The sequence below is a fragment of the Microtus ochrogaster genome, chromosome 2, assembly GCF_000317375.1.
Source record: "Microtus ochrogaster isolate Prairie Vole_2 chromosome 2, MicOch1.0, whole genome shotgun sequence".
Classification (NCBI taxonomy): domain Eukaryota; kingdom Metazoa; phylum Chordata; class Mammalia; order Rodentia; family Cricetidae; genus Microtus; species Microtus ochrogaster.
In genome coordinates, this window is record NC_022010.1 from 37,129,152 (window position 1) to 37,147,303 (window position 18,152).

The following is an 18,152-nucleotide window of genomic DNA, read 5'->3' on the forward strand; positions in this document are numbered from 1 at the left end:
GGGGAGGACCTTGGACTTTCCTCAGGGCAGTGAACCCTGACTGCTCTTTGGACTGGAGAGGGAGGGGGAGAAGAGTAGGGGGAGGGGGAGAAGGGTTGGAGGAGGGGGAGGGAAATGGAAGGCTGGGAGGAGGAGGAAACTTTTTTTTTCTTTTTCTCAATAAAAAATTTTAAAAAACCTTGATAATTGAATATAAGTAAAATTCTTAAAAGCATATGGAATTAAAATACTTCTTAAAGAAACAGAAAATGCCTAAGGCAATAAAATAAACAAAAGACTTGCTGAGACCTACACTAAGAAAACATTTTCCCAGACAACCCTACGTTGAATTAATTAAAAGTGGGCAGATCATGCTAAAAAACAACATGGAGATCACCTCTGAAGGGAGCCAGTAGCAAAGGGCAGTGGGAATACAAAGGCAAAAATAAAAACCTAGAAACAAGCAAAAATAAGTTAGCAAGACTAAGTATTAAAAATATAGTCATCTTTAATAAATTAATATATATTAAATTAAAGTGCATGGCTACAAGCATAGGAAATGGTAAAAAGAAGTGTATAGTATGAACTTGGCAGCATTTGTAAAATGCCCCCATCAATTGCACAAAATACATTGTAACTTACGTTCTAGGTACGCTTAACATTTTGAAATCATAGCCTAATAATTACATCTAGAAGGTTTATCCTCAAGAATGGTGAAAGTGTGTTATGAATGCATATTATCAAAACAAATTCTGACATGTGAAGTGGTTTTGCTTTTGGGTTGGACTGCATTGGTGGTTATCATAGGATACATGCAACATGTTTGTTCTGGGGAACATATCAGGAAGTCATGGTCTTGGGAATAACAACAGGAATTGGGGTCTTTGGGAGCATCTCAGGTGCAAATATCCTTATGCTGCTGACACTGAAGGATCCCTGCCTCAGAAAATCAAAGTCTACTCCCAGCAAACTGACATATTCTGATATTGATCACTGCTTCACATATTTCCTGAATGGTTAATTGTGAGATTGTGTTTACTTTAAATAAACAAACTATGACATATCATTTTTAATTTTTATTTTCTGGAACTCGTTCTGTAGACCAGGCTGGCCTTGCACTCACAGAGATCTGCCTGCTTTGCCTCCTGAGTGATGGGATTAAAGGCATGCGCCACCACCTCCTGACTGATTTTTTTTTTCATTTTTCCTTTTTATATTAATTTACTTTAAACAGTCTTTTCTCATTTTCCATGTCTATCCCAAATCCCACACTCTCCCCTCCTCCCTTTCCCTCTACTTTCTCCCATTCATTCCCACCCTCATCCACTCCTCTGAGAGGGTAAGGTTTTCCATGGGTATTTAGCAAATTCTGCCAAGTCAGTTTCTGAGGCTGGCTGAGGCCCTCCCTCCCTATATCTAGGCTAAGCAAGGTATCTCTCCAAAAAGAATGGGCTCCAAAAAGCCAGTTCTTGCAACATGGATAAATCCTGGTCCCATTGCAAGTAGCCCCACAGAATGCCTAAGCCACACAACTATTACCCACATTCAGAGGACCTACTTTGGTATTCCCACTGTCAGTCTGGAGTCAGTGAACTTCCACAAGCTCAGGTCAATTATTTCTTAATTTCCAATTAAGTTCATGACTCCTTTGTATAGTTATAGTTTGTTACATAGGGTGACATAACTCTGTTCACTTCTCACAAATACCAGTCTGTCTAGAAACTGTATTTCTTCACAAAGAAGGCACATTGAATAATTTCTGATCCTTAATTTTCATTCTAGTGTCTAATGATAGTGGCTATTGAGAGAGAGAGGAAGAGAGAGAGAGAGAGAGAGAGAGAGAGAGAGAGAGAGAGAGAGAGAAGTTATGAGTTTTGTTGGTCGAATGTAGGGTAGTCTACTGTTTGGATGCTGAGTCTCTTAGTAAAATCCTTTGCAAAATACATCAGGAAACCAAAAGGATACATCTATTGATGCATTATTTCTCAAAACTCCTAGAAAGGTTACCATCTAGTGCTGTGTAAAGCAATCTGAATAATCTGTTCTATTGTTTATAGTAAGATGCGAATTTGACTTTTTTATAAACTTAAATTTCTACTTATAGGATATATATATATATATATATTAAAAGAAACAAATTTTATTTGTTCAAAAGTATTCCTATTCCAATCCAAATCCCTGACTGATGGTACTGATGGTACCTCTATTTAGACAAACTTGGTGGTCGACTATTGTCATTTTAGACTCCTTTCAAGAAAAACATCATTTAATTTATCATGGAATCTAAGAGGTTTTTGAATAAACCAACAGATGCTTAAGTGCTAAAAGAAAAAAAAATGTTTGGAATATTTTTAGATGTAATTAATATAGCACATGCTAAGCAAACTTGTACCTTTAAAACTTACTTTCAGTAGTTTTCTGCTTTAAAATCATCTGACCCTGGAGAGTGCTGTTCTCAGGAGGAAGGCACAGACTTCTCTCATCAGTGCATGTTAGTTTCTCTTTGAAAATTGCCTATATCTGTCTTTTGTTTTGCGAAAGAGTTGTTTTCAGAAATCAGGGTAACAGAAATGTAAGGCTGACAATGTTTCAGATATGTTAGGGAAGAAGTTACACAGTTAATATTATGACTAATCTTTTAGTATATTTGATAAAATTATTACACTGTTTCTGGAAAAAAATACTTTTTAAGAGGAGTCCTCATGTAGCACAGGTAGTAGAGGTCAACATTGAATTCCTGATTGTCTTGCGTTTACCCTCTAGGTGCTGGAATTATAGGCATATGTTGCACTGCTTAGTTTAGAAAAATAATTTCTCATATAAATATAGATTAGTTTTTTAAGTCTAGTTTATCAGACATTCAAATTTAATTCCTACTTTATGCTATAGTAGAAACAATTGCAAGAGTTGTAAATCTGCACATTCTATGGTGATGTTCCAGATATTAGGATGCCACACTCATAAATTCTAGTGAAGAACTCACAAAGTGAGATTAAAAGCATGTTAATTTAATTTTCTGAGCTGTGCATTGGTACTTTCTGTGTCTGCTTATTAGCTTCTTCCTCAATGTTTGAGCACCTTTTATGCACTCAACACCATTCTAGTCTCTACGAGTTTAATCAAAACCAGATAATCTCTAACTTTGAGGTTCCAACACATAAAGAAGACAAGAGACACAAAAGCTAAAGGAACTGTACAGAAACATCGAAGTAATAAGAATGCACAGGGGCAGGAGTATGATTCACAGACGGTGACTGTCTAAGGCTAATCTAAGCTTAGCGGTCAGAGACGGAGGGGGGGTTAGGGGAAGATAATTCGTGAAAATTACTGTTCAGTGCACATCAGGAACACAGAGAAGGGTACATCTATAGGCACATCTGTGAAGAACAGTGTGATCTGTGGCTAAGAGGTGAGAAATACAGTATAATACACATATAAGTACACAAAAGAGACAGAAGCCAAGACTAGCTATAGCAACAAGAAGAATTATGTGGGAAAAGCAACAAAAGTATCCACATGTTTTGTGTGTGTGTGTTTTTATTGGACATGTAGGCAGTTTGGGGCCACTGATATGTAATCAGTGGAAGACTGAAATGGTAGATTTGGGGTTACAGACAGGTGATTTTGGAAGGACTACGGAATCATCTACTTCGAAACTGGCATGACAAGAAGACAGCAGAATATTTTCAGTAATGTAAAAAGTAACAAGAATTCTGATAGGAATTGAGGGAAAGAATGAGATTTGAAAAATATTTTGCTACTGCAATCAGAACTACATAATGCTTTGGAGAGAAAGGACACAGGATGACAGTGACATTGTAGAGGGCAGGATACATGAGCAGATCTGATAAATTTTCTGCTTTACTCTAAACGTAATACAAACACAGTGATGTCTCCAGGTGAAAACATCTCCTGCTGCTTCCAGACATCAAAAGAGTCGCCATAGGAGCAGTTTGAAGTCACAGCAAAGTTTCAGATTATTCATGTAGGTTGAGTTTTAATACTCAAGAGTTTTAATATTCACCAGTTGCTTCCTTTTTTCAAAAACCAGAAACTCTAATACATTGAAAGAACATTTTTCAAATGTATCTGAAAGTGTATGGTGTGCTGTTTGATGCCCTTAAGTATGTGTTACCTTATTCTTAAGATGAGTGGGTGTGAATCTAGCAAATGATTCAAAATTACTGGAATGTTTATACTTTCTACCCATTTCACACTTAGAAGATTGTAGTCTAACTGTTGTGCATATCATATGTATCAGACACTGGACTGTGCACTGTGGCATGCTATCTCTGATCACAAGTGCTTAATTTAAAAGATGGATTTAGAGATTGTTTTCTACATTAGAAGTGATGTAAGGAAATGCAATGATTTTGCTCCTCTCAGAATATGCTAGGTCTTAATTTGTCAGTAACCATAAAATACTAACATTCTTTTGCAAATGGTCTACAACAGTTCAGTTATCAGTAATTGGCCATTGAATTTTCTTTTTTACATTTTAATAGATTCAATGCAATCCCCATCAAGGTCCCATCAAAATTCTTCACAGACCATGATAGGACAATAATCAACTTTATATGGAAAAACAAAAAACCCAGGATAGCCAAAACAATCTTATACAATAAAGGAACTTCTGGAGGCATTACCATCCCTGACTTCAAACTCTACTACAGAGCTACAGTATTGAAAACAGCTTTTTTTACACTTTAAATATGTGAAGTTTATTGTGTGACAGTTACAACTCAGTAAACCTGCTTTAAATAAACATATTAATAAGAGAATAGAAAGCTTGCTCATAAATTAGAATTACTCATTGGCAAAGAACTTACCTCTGGAATAAACCTGGATATCTCTGAATATTAGTCAATGAGCTAAATATTTGAAAATACATGTTAAACAGTACTCATTGATGGCAAAATTTCAACAGTAATGTTTGGATGAATACAAGCTCATAATTGTTCTTGGCTTTCTGTTTTAGGCCACAAACCAGCTCTGAAATCATGACACAGAGACATCTTATTAGTTTTAAATGTTAGATCTAGCTTGGGCTCATTTCTGGCTAAATCTTTTAACTTAAATTAACCTGTTTCTCTTTATCTCCCTTTTGCCTTGGGACGTTATACTTTTTTCCTGTCTGTGTATCTTTTTTCTCTTTTTAAATTGACTTTCATTGAGCTCTACATTTTTTCTCTGCTCCCCTCCCTGCTATTAATATTTGTGTTTTCAGAAAATGATCAATTTTTCAAGTGAGCTCTTATGTGACTCGACATATGATTTCATGTCAGTAGAATCCATCACTGCTAGTAGCATGTGTAACACTTGAATATTTTCTTTATTTAGAGTTTCTCACTCTCATACTATATTTTTGTGGAGCCTAAATTAAACTGTTAAGAATTGGACTTAGCTGAGTTCTCGGCACCTTCTGTTCATGACAAGGATGTGATTCAATCTCTGGAATACTACATCTTTACAAAAAAAAGATGTAGTTTATTGGAACTGGATCTTGAGATAGGAGCTTTTCAAATCTAGCTGTTGCCAATAACTGAGCAATTTGGAATGTTCTCCTAAGATATTTCTTGTAAAGAATCTTTTTGAAGTTTAAAGAGGCTATAGAAATTTTAGTTGTAAAGGTTCACTTAATAAGTTCAAAAACAGAAAAAATATATCTAATTGGTTTGGTTTGTTAATTAAATTATTATAATTACTACTATCAAACAGAGGGCACACTTGTTATTTAACAGCTTAGAATCACTTTTTTGCTTGTGTGGAAAATGAAATTCAGACATTGTTAAAAATTAGATTTCTTCATCAGACAGATAGATAAAAGAAAACAATTTTACACATTTTACATGTATGTACACACACATCCACACACATGTTGAGTGTGTTTGGGTTGGTGAGATATGTCAGAGCATAAAAAAAATTCTATGCAATCCTGTGGATGCAGGCTTGATCCCCGAAAGCTATGTGAACATGTAAAAAGAGAGCCTACTCCAAAATGTTCTCCCATGGCTGCCATCTGAATACTGCAGTAATGCATTCTCAAAAGAACACACCACACATATATGTACTTTCACGCATGCACACACACACATGAAAGTGAAATAAAGATTTAATAAATATGTTACGTGTATAGAGGTAAAATTTTCATATATGAAAATTCCTTCTCAGGTAAATATTCAGATCAAGAAGTTTAGGCAAACATATCCAGCTGTGTAAACCATAACAATGAAATAGAAATTATCCCAGCACACCCTCGTTATTACATCTTTTAAAATAACAATACTGTGTTACTACTTTGAGTGTATGCACCTGATCTTATTTCTATGGGTATCTTTTGCCTTTTTGAAAAGCCATATAAATGGAATTATAGATTATAATAGGTTTTTGTTTCTGTTTATTTAAAAATTCTTACCTATTACTGAATTTATTGCACTTGTCTGTAGTTTGCTCCTTTATAATGATATCCAGAATTCTTCGTTAAGCTTGCATCACAAGCCCATGCTTTATCCTCTTACCAGCTGATTTTCTGAGTTTCTTTGTCAGTTGGTTGATTGGTTTTATTTAATTTCTCATTTGCATAATTGGACTATTGTGAATGAAAAGGTTATCAACATTTCAAAGAGTGTCATGCACGTGAAAGCCTGCATATCCTGAGTACATCTTGAGTAACAGGATCATTGCATCATACTTTTGACTTTATGAAAACCCGTAAAGCACTTTTCTGAATGAGCTCTCCTATCTCCTCTCTTACTCTATCAACAATACATGGTAACTTTCAGTTTTCAATATAGCCTTTCCCTGGAAAGCTGTGTGACTTCATGGTTGATTTGTATTTCCCTGACAAATTGCACTGAATCTCTTAAAAGTTCTTGTCAATGCTACAGTCTTTGTTCATACCTTAAACTGCTGTCTTTATGTTAGTTAAAATGTTACCTTTGAGTTACAAGAATTACTTTTGCTTTATGTCTATACTGTTCATAAAATACATGTCTTATCAATATTCTTACTTAAGATTTAACTATATATTTATAAATGATTTGAGCAGTGTATAATTACATTTTATAAGAAACAATTTCTGTATATGCTATGATTCACATATACAGTTCTGAATTTTATATATTTAGCAATCTTTCCTCCTTTGTCTTCTTCTAAGAGTATTATAACTAGTTTTTTGTTTTTGTTTAGGTCTATAAATTATTTGAGGTAGTTTTGGATATGGAGAGAGAAAAATTCAGCATTAGAGTACTGTATTTAAAACTTCAAAATTCTTCCAAGATCTTTGATAGCAAAACTGTCTTTTTTCCATTGAATGACTTTATTTCTGTTTTTTTAAAAAAGGACAAGTGTATGCGTTTTTCTATACTACCCGCTTTGCTCCAATTACATGTAATTTTACATATTCTCATATACATTCCTAGATTATGTTTAGCCTTGGTATTAGTTAATATAATTTCTTCTTAAATGGCTTAGTCTTGGTATTAGTTAATATAATTTCTCTTTACCATTTTCATCTTAACATTCATGATAATTAGCCTTTCCATATGTCTTTTACATGAAATTTATTTAATTTCAATTTAAAAAAATGAGGAAGACATTGGTACTATTTTTAGGATAATAATATATGATTGGGAGAGAATTGAAAATGTAACCATTTTCTAGTCTCTGATAATGTCTGTCTCTGCATTGATAGGTGATTTTAGAATTCTACCACAGTCATTTAGTTTCCAACACAAAAAAGTTACTTATTTTCTCATATTCATACTTAAGTATGTGTGTCATAAATGGCATTTAAAATTTTTACTTTTCTCTTTATATGACTACTAATTAACGTAATTAAAGATATGGCCATGGTAGCACATATCTTTCATCTCAGAAATTTTGGAGGCAGAGGCAGCTGGAACCCTAGGAGTTCTATGTGAGTCGTTCTACATGTTGAGTTTCAGCATAGCTGTGACTGCACAGTAAAACTCTGTCTTAAAAGACATATCCCTCCCGCAAGCATCGATTAAGTTGACCTCTTTCCTTATATCTTCTCCAACATTTTTTTTTTTGACAAATGTATTAACGGTAGCTATTCTCACTGGCAGGAAGTAGTGTCTCAATATTGATTTGCATATTCCTGATGATTAGGAATTTTGAACACTTTTTAAAATTGTTACTATCCATGTTTTTTCTTCTCTAAATTAGTTATTCATACCGAGCGGTGGTGGCGCACGCCTTTAATCCCAGCACTCAGGAGTCAGAGAAAGGTGGATCTCTGTGAGTTAGAGGCCAGCCTGGTCTACAAGAGCTAGTTCCAGGGCAGGAACCAAAAGCTACGGAGAAACCCTGTCTCGAAAAATAAAAAAAAAAATAGTTATTCATTTCATTTATTGATTGGAAGTTTTATTTTCTCTGTATTTAACTAATGTAGTTTTTTTATAAACTCTAAATATTAGCCTGTCTGAATATAACTGGGTTTTTCTGTCTCACTTTATACACTGATGGCTTGTTTTCCCTGATGATAGTTCTTTGTAATGCAATACCTTCCTCATTTCATGTAATTCTATCTGTTGGTATTTTGGACTAGATTCTTTGTTGCTGAATTTTTGTTCAGGAAGGTTTTACCTAGTCAATACCTTAAAGAATATTTCATAGACTAACCACATGGATCTGGACACTAATTCCTTCTTAAGGGACCCTCAGAATCAGTCTCTTTCCCCTGTCTGTGTGTCTACTACTCAACACTATCTCTGTGTTTATTTGGAACTATTTGAGTCTGATCTGGATTTCCAAACAGGATATCAAGTAAGGATTCTCAGAGTTAGTTTCTTCTCCTTTCATGTCAAGCCAGCCCAACAATCACTAGGCAGTCGGTCTGAGACCTTGAGGAGTCCAACTGTGGATCCTAATTAAGGTACCTCAGAGATAGTCCTTTTCCCCTGTCTTCTCATCTACCCCTTCTGGCTATCACTCCCCCCAATCTGGGACTGCCTGAATTCTGACTGTGAAGCCCCAAACAGAAATCCTGTCATCCTATTTAGTGGTATCATTTGTGGTCTAAACCCTGAAACAAAATGTGGCCTCATAAAATCAAAGCATCATTCAACTGCCCCTCAACATGAAAGATTGAGGTAACAGCTGAGACCAGAAATCCACAGAACAACGGTGACACAAGGTACCCCACCAAAACAGTATAGACATCATAAATTCTAGACACCTAGAACCCATTACAAAATCAAAGAAGAACAACTAAGATAATAAATAGGTCTCCTTCAGGAGCTAGAACATTCTATGACCAGTGCAATCTAGTGGAAGCATAAGACAATGGCTTTGCAATAGTAGTTATGAATGTGATCAGTGACTTTATAGAGATACTAATAAATACCAGAATGAAGAGCATGAAAACAAATAGTTGAAAGAAAGAATGAGACAATTCAGAGTATTAACATAGAATTTAATAAAGAAGTAGAATTTCTAAAGAAAAAGCAAACATATATAACCACAGCTTCAGAGACACAGCAGGTCTATGTCAGTATTAAACAACTTGTAACACGCTGCTCACAGAGCCCATTGAGGTACTCCATAGCAGTTGTGCTACCAGCACAAAACAGGAAGACTTCTCTTAAAGAAGCTGCATCTCTGCTTATGGCTAGCAAAAGAGCCTATCTGAAAAAAAAAAGTTATCAAGAAGCTCCAATTGATTCAGTTTCTGTAAGTCTAGAAGTCTTTTTTTTCTTAAGGTTTTTTAGGTCTTATGTGGATTCATGTCCCAGATGGTGGTTGCCATTTGTAAGAAGAGACTGCATGTTCATTTCCTGGCTTCCCAGACTCAAATTATCACACAAAAATTACAACACTGTTTGGCCAATAGCTTAGGCATATTCCTAGCTAGCTCTTCATCTTAAATAAACCCATTTCTATTAATCTGTATCACCATGAGGCTGTGGCCTACCAGTAAGGTTCTGACATCTTTCTTCTCTGGCAGCTGTAAGATGTCTTTCTGACTCTACTTACTCTCCTTCTATATCTCTGTTTGGATTTCACACCTTGTTATTTATATTTTGCCCTGCCATAAGCCAAAGCAGCTTCATTATTAACCAATGTTAATAAAGCATATTCACATCATACAGAGGAAAATTCCACATCAAGACTTTCAAAATTGAAGAGAAGTTTGAAGAAATGAATGGATCATTCAAGGAAAATGTTAAATTAAAAAAAAACACAAAGTCCAGGCACAACACATCTAAGTATCTAGAATCCTGTGAAAAGAGCAAAACTGTGACTAGATGAAGGAATAGAAACTCAGGTTAAAGGCAAAGAAAATATCTTTTTAAAATCATAGCAGAGAACATCTTAAATCCAAAGGAAGAGATATCCCTAGAGATACAAGAAAAAAGACACATAGTATACCAAGACATAGGACCTAGAAAAGAAATTCCCCATGACACATATTAATCAAAACACCAAATTCCCAGAACATAACAAAAATGTATTAAAAGCTTCAAAAGTCAAAGGCCAAGTCTTAAATAAAGGCAGGCTCATTAGAGCAACACTTGACTTTTCCACAGATCTGGATATCAGTAGGTCCTGGACTGATGCTCAATAAGCTCCCAAGAGCCACGGATGCCAGGTCAAACTACTAAACCCAGTAAAATTATCACCGGCATCAAAGGAAACATAAAACTATTTCAGATAAAATCAAATTCAAGCAATTTGTGTCACCAACTCAACTCTTAAGAGAACACTAGAAGGAAAACTTCATGCTGAAAGGAAGGTAAGTTACACCCAAAAAGACAAAAGAAATAAACAATACCAGAAAAGTTAATTAAAAGAAGCTTAAAATAAATGATGCAGAAAAATAGCAGGAACTAATAAACATTATTCATTAATAACTTTTCTTACTAATAATCATGGTTCAACAATTAAAAGACATAGAATAAAAAACTGATTAGAAAAAAAAGCCATATTTCTGTTGTCTTTGAGAAACACTGCTAAACTAACCATCAAAGACAGATACCACCTGAGGGTAAAATGATGGAAAAAGGTGTGGCAAGCAAAAATAATTAAGAAACAAGAAAGCATAGCTGTTTTAATATCTGAAAATGTAGACTTCAATCCAAATCCAATCAGAAGAGTTAGAGAAGGACACTATGTATTCATTATTGGAAAAAATATATTAAGAAAGAATTACAATTCTAAACATTTATGTACCAAATGCAAGGGTATATAATTTTATAAAAGAAATACTACTACATCTGAAACCACAAATTGGTCCTACCACAATTATAGTGAATAACTTTAATACACACTTAACTAATACACAAGTCATTCAGATCAAAAGTAAACGAAAGCTATGTGGTTAAATAATATCATAAATCAAATGGACCCAGCACACTTCTATAAATTTTCTACCCAAGCACTAAAGAATACACTTATTTTCAGCAGAACATATAATGTTTTCCAAAATGGACCACATATCAGGACACAAAACAAGTCTTAGTAAATATAAAAAAATTGAGATAGCATCCTGCATACTGTCTGATCACCATGAAGTAAGTTGGATATCAACAATAATAGAAGTAACAGAATATATACAAACTCAAAAAGAAAGCAAATAAACAACAAAAAACTTCCTTATTGAATGAAATAAAGTGAAAGTATAAATCAAGAAGGAAATTTAAAACTTCTTAGAATTTAATAAAAGTGAAAAACATCATACAGAAATGTGTGAGATACAATGAAATACGTTTAAGAAGAAAATTCACAGAACTAAAATTCCTACATAAAAAAAATCTGGAGTACTCTCATATTAATAACCTTGAATGCACTTGAAACTGTTAAAACAGGAAGAAAATAAGAATGAAAGGAAGAAGAAACAACTCCCCAAAGAGAAGACAGGACAAAAATAAATAAATAAATAAATAAATAAATAAATAAAGCACAGAGCTGAAAAAAAAACTATAACAAACAAAAAAACATAAAAATTCAATGTAGAGAAGAGATGGTTCTTTGTGAGAATAAAACCCAAAAACATTTACAATTTACATTTACATTTAACTTTTATCCAAGTTAACCTTGAGAAAAAGAAGATCCATAGGAATAAAATTTGAAACAAGTAAGGAGACATGAAAATTTGGAACATCATAAGGACTTACCTTAAAAACCTGTATTACACTGATGGAAAACAAAAGAAATGAGCTTAATTGGGAAAAACAAAAAAAGAGACCATGAATTTGAAGGAGACCTTGGAATGGTGATTGGAAAGTTTGGATAAAGGAAAGGGAAGGAAGAAATGTTATAATTAAATTATAATCTCAAAAACAAGATAAAATAAAACTTAAAAAGAAATAGATTGGTTTCTTGGCACATACACAACCCATAAAACTTAAATTGAGATGAAAGGAACAATTTAAACTGACCACAACCCTTAGTGAAATATAATAAGTAATTATAAATATTCCATTAACAACAACAAAAAACCCAGGGCCAGATGGTTTCGTTGCAGAATAATGCCAGACTGCTAAAGAAGAAATAATGGCAATTCTCCTCAAATTATTATACAAAATAGAAACTTAACAAACATTTCTAAATTATTTGAAGTCACTTTAACTTTGATACCAAAACTATACATATACTTAACAAAAAAGAAAATTGCTGGCCAATAACCCCTATGAACATAAATGAATTTTTTCAGTAAAATGTAAACTAAATCCAAGAACACACCAAAACCATTACGCAACATGATCAAGTTGATTTCATTCCAGTGATGCGAGGATGGTTCAACATATGTAAATGAATAAACAGACTAAAATAAAAATTGCAGTTAATCATCTCATAAGATACAGAAAAGGCCTTCAACAAAAAAATATAGCACCTCTTCATTATAAAAGTACCAAAGAGACTAGAGATATGAAAGGCATAACTCTAAATAATAAAGACAATGTATTGCTAGTCAATATCAATGTAATTTTAAGTGAAGAGAAACTGAAGGCATTCCCCTTAAAACCAAGGAAAAGGCAGAATATATGCTCTATTTGTAGTTGCTCAATATAGTTCTTGAAGTCTTAGCTACAATAATAAAACAACTGAAAAAGATTAAAGTGTGGAAATAAGCAAATAAAATGTCAAAGTATCTTTATGCTACAAGCCACAATATTATACAGTAATTGCTCAGCCATCTTTTCACAAGTGGCTTACCAGAACCAAGAGCCAAACCAAAATGCAAGACTTTATTGGTGTTACTGTTTTGTGAATAAACTGGCTGTCCTTTGCTGTAGATTTTTAACTGTAGCTGAACTTCCTTTTTGTTACGTATTTGGGAATTAATTCTCACACTTCTGAACTGTTTCCTACGCCTTTGGCTATGTGTGAAAATAGCCAAACCTTTGTTCCTCTCTCCTAGTTAAATGCAGGGATCTGCCTTTGTGCAGTTATCTTTATCAGCAGGCATTTGGTCAGTGCTTAGGGTCCAGGCATAGAGCATTCCACCTAAGATATTTACATCTAAGATAGAATTACTACTTGCCCTAGCTGCTGCTCTGGTTTTACATCTCTTAAAAGTTTCCTAAATCCTTACGCTCACCTTCACCTCAGTTTACTGATGATTTTAATTCAGGAAATTTATTGCAAACCCCAGAACTGGTAATTTAGAGGCCTGGGTCTTTTCTTTGCTTAAAGCAATAAGTCTAACTACAGACCTATGTCCATAGAAACTGCTGTGTCTAGTGTATGTGCTATTTGATCAGGAGACATTAGCTTCTCTCTGACTTTTTACATAGGTTGCCTGGTTATTTGGTATCATCTATACATACTGGAAGAAAAAAAGCAACACACTGATTTAAAATACAATCCATGCCCTATTCATAATTTTACTGAAACCTAACCACCTAAAAATGTAGCATAGCACATTAGCCTTTCCTTCTAGAATTCCCTGATGATTTTATTCCCTTTCTCTTTATTATTATTATTTTATTATTTTAAAGAACTACCAATCCAAATTCTCCTCCTCCTACTTCCCTCCCACTCCCACCACACACCCTCCCCTGATGGAGGAAGGTCATTGGTTAAATAAAGAAACTGCCTTGGACCTGATAGGTTAAAATTTAGATAGGCGGAGTAAACAGAACGGAATGCTTGGAGGAAGAGGAAGTGAGACTTGATGCAGCTCATTGCCAGACACGATGAAGCTCCGAGCCAGGATGGACGTAGGCTAGAATCTTCCCGGTAAGCACACCTTGGGGTGCTACACACATTATTAGAAATGGGCTAGATATAATGGACCAGGCAGTGTTTAAAGGAATACAGTTTGTGTGTTGTTATTTCGGGGCATAAGCTAGCCAGGCGACCAGGAGCTGGGGCGGCAGGAACACAGCCCACAGCTCCTTCAACACTCCCTCACCTCCTCCAATCTAAAGAGAGGATAAGGTACCTTGTCCTGTGGAAAATCCAAGGCCCTCCCCACTACTTCCATGTTGAGCAAGATATATATCCAAAGAGAATAGGATCCCAAGAAACCAGTACATGCCGTAGAGACAAATCCTAGTTCCATTATCATTGGCCCCTCAGTCTGCCCCAACTGTCAACCACATTCAGAGGTTTATCCTCATTTATTCCCAATCCAGTTGGAGTTGGTGAGCTCCCATTAGCTCAGTCACATTGTTCCAGTGTGTGAACCCCTCATGGTCTTCACTTCCTTGTTCATGCTTTCCCTCATTTTGCTCTTCAACTGGGTCTTGGGGGCTCAGTCCAGTGCTCTGATGTGGTTCCATGCCCCAGGACGAAGGTTCTATGGTGATATTTAAGATAATTGTCAGTCTGACTACAGGGCAAGGCCAGTTCAGGCACCCTTTCCTCTATTACTTAGGGTCTTAGCTGGGGTCATCCTTATGGATTCCTGGGAATTTTTCTGGAGCCAGGTTTCTTGCTGGCTCCCTCAATCCCATAATGGCTCCCTCAATCAAGATATCTCTTTCCTTGCTCTCATATATAATTTTTTAAGGAAGTAAAATAATAATTTTAAAAAAGGAATATAAATTTCAGTAGATATAGAAGCTAGGGTGGATATCACAGAAGTTCAGGAAGGAAAATGGTGATGAGAAAATACTTTATAAAAAGAATTTAAACAAAAAAGACAAACTAAGAAAAAGAAGTACTAAAATGACCAAGAATAGAATATATTAGAGAATAAATCAATAAAATTGAGACTGTAAGAACAATACATCAAATCAACAAAAGGCTTTGGTCTTTGAAAAAAAACATTAAGCTTGACAAAGCCTTAAGCCAATATGAGAGAAAGAGGTAGAAAACAAAACAATTAAATTAAAGATCAAAAGTATATCATTACCCCAAACTACACTGAAATTCAGACATTATTAGTGAATATTTTGAAAACGTATACACCAAAAGATGGAAAACTAAAGGAAATACCAAAATTAAAATTTTAAGATAAATAGCTTGAACAGACCCATTACAACTAATGAGATAGAATGTAGCTATATTATAATGCTTATGATACATGGTGATCATGTTATCCCAGAGGCAATTATTGTTAAATTAAGGATAACATTTGTTACTTTGGGTCCTTTCCCTCTGTTAGATTAAAATACCTGTTTCTGTTACACTTGATGAAGCACTTCTCACATTTCCTATTGTGTGGAACTGCTGGTAATGAGTGAATAATTATACCACTCAGCAAGAAAATTTTCTATTTTGCAATTTCTGAAAAGTACTTTTTATGTGTAGAAATGACTCAACAGTTTTTCTTTTTTTGTCAGTACTTCAAGATGTTGAATATCATCTTCTGGACTCTAAGGCCCTTGATGGGGAAGGATTAAAGTATAGAAATTTTCTCAGTCTAGTGAAAGAAATTCAGATAGTTAACACCTTATCATCATCCTAGACATGGAAAATGTATTTACTGTTAGGTTTAAGTCATAACTCAAGTTGTATCATATGAAATAATCATTTGCTGTAACATAACTGGTATCACTGTTCTCCTGACTCATATGTGCTTGGGAGTCAGGCAGATTAAACAATAAGACTGTCTAACTACATGGATTCTAATTACAAGACAGAAAAGATCTAGGGATAGTGATTAAGTCTCAGTCACTGCTCTCCAAAATGTAGGTGGGAGGAGGCACTGCTCTCTGAAATGTGGGTGGGAGGAAGCTCTGCTCTGAGAACATAAATTAATCAGAGGGGGGTCAAGTAAAGAACAAAGCAGTAATGTTTTAGGCTGAATTACAGTCTTTGAAAAAGCAAGTGAAATATTTTGCTGTTGAGAAAAAACTCTGAAATGGGCTCTTTACTAGCATGGTGGTGTAGGGGGAATCTGAGATGAATATTTCGGGCAAGAGACCAAGAAAAAAATAGTACTTTCTGATTATATTCATGGTTTTTCTCTTGGCAAGATTCACTGCCCTCTCTTAACTATTTACCTACTCATAATGCTGTGATGCCTCTTATGTTGTATTTTCAGATTTAATTTTACTCTTTTATTATGTAGTTTCTGTTAGTTAAAATTTAAAATTTGAATAAGCAGTATATATACAAAAGTACATAAGACCATTTCCCACTCAGTTGCCACAGACAGTTTCAGAAAAGTCAAATTTAATAAAACAAACTGACATGATACCCTCCTCACTCAAATACATGTCTCTTTAATGGTCTGTATCTCAGTGAGTACATCCACCATCTTACAATCTTGGGATGTGGGGGCTACCCTAGTCTTTCTTACCATTTATACTGTACTTCTAAAATCCAACCTATAATTAGGCACATCAGAATCTCTCTCTCAATACATTATACTTTATACATATTACTATATGCTCTATTGAGTTATAATTAACAATTATCTTTGCTTCTACAAAGATTTTTAAAAAGTGAACCCAATAATATAGAGAATTCCCAATTTTCAATTTAATATCAAATACTTTTGTAAAATAAAGCATATAGGTTAAAGTTATCGGAGAGTTAATGAGTTAGTAAAAGACATACAATCTAAAATTATTAATGTTCTATAATACCATTATTTTCTCAACTGCATAAATGACTAAAGGGATTTCAGTTGCAAAGTTTCACAGACGTGATAGTATTCTGCCTTATTCTGAAAGATATTTGAGGCTTGAAGAAAGTTCCTTTAGCAGCCATGATGGTTCTACCTCGTTAAGTTCTCAATAATGGTGTTAATTCAATGTTTAGAGTCCAATGCCATTCATATTTTTTCAAAAGTCTTGAATGTTCACATCATACCCAAAGTTACTGGGCCATTAGTTCAATTACCATATTTAGTAAAGGAATTTGGAGCTATGCAAGATTTCTAGCAAAATTACTATCTCAGTGCTGACTGTCTGGAGAGGGACAATAGACAGAGAAAATTTATTCTTAGCTTCATTTGGGTCCTATTTGATATTCCTGAGCCAGAAGCTACAACTCATGGCCTGTGAACTCATCTGTGTGGGAGATGCTTTAGGGTGTATAGCAGAATTGGAACTTCTTTTAGATTAAGAAAATCAGAAATTATTTTTTGCAATGTATTTAAAATGAGCCTTGACAGAGGAAACAATCTTATTTTTTTCTTGCTTATAGAACTTAATATTTCATTCAGTAAGGATAATGAGTTCCTGTCTTTAAATTAAAAACTCTAGCAAGCATGAATTTTTACCTAATTTTAGTTATCAGGTAATCCTACTTTAAGATTTCCCGGTTATGTCAAATATTTTTTCACAGTAGTAATTTGGGATGAGAAATCAAGGCAAACATAACTTCTCCTCTTCTGTCATCTTATTGTGTCTGACGCTCAGTGGTTACTGTTTACATTTTCTTATGAATAATAAAATGGGAAAAAACAGAGGAACTAGCTCTTTTAGGAGCTTGTACTACTGTGCTCTCCATTTTTTAATTCTTTCACAATACCAGTTGTTTGCAGTGGTTCCTCTTCTCCTGGAACATTTTCCTGTCTCTGTGAGGCATTCTTGTTGGCTTCACTACCACAGTTACCAGGACCTCTTTCATCCCAGCAGGACTTTGCTCCTTCTGTAACTGGGAGCATATGAGGAATCTGCTCTTATTTAATACTTCCAGGCTCACATGAAAGCCCTGTTAGACAGGACTACATCTAGCTTCTAACTCTGCATTTCTTGACCAGCCATCTCTGGATAAACAGATCAATTCTGATATAATTGGACTAT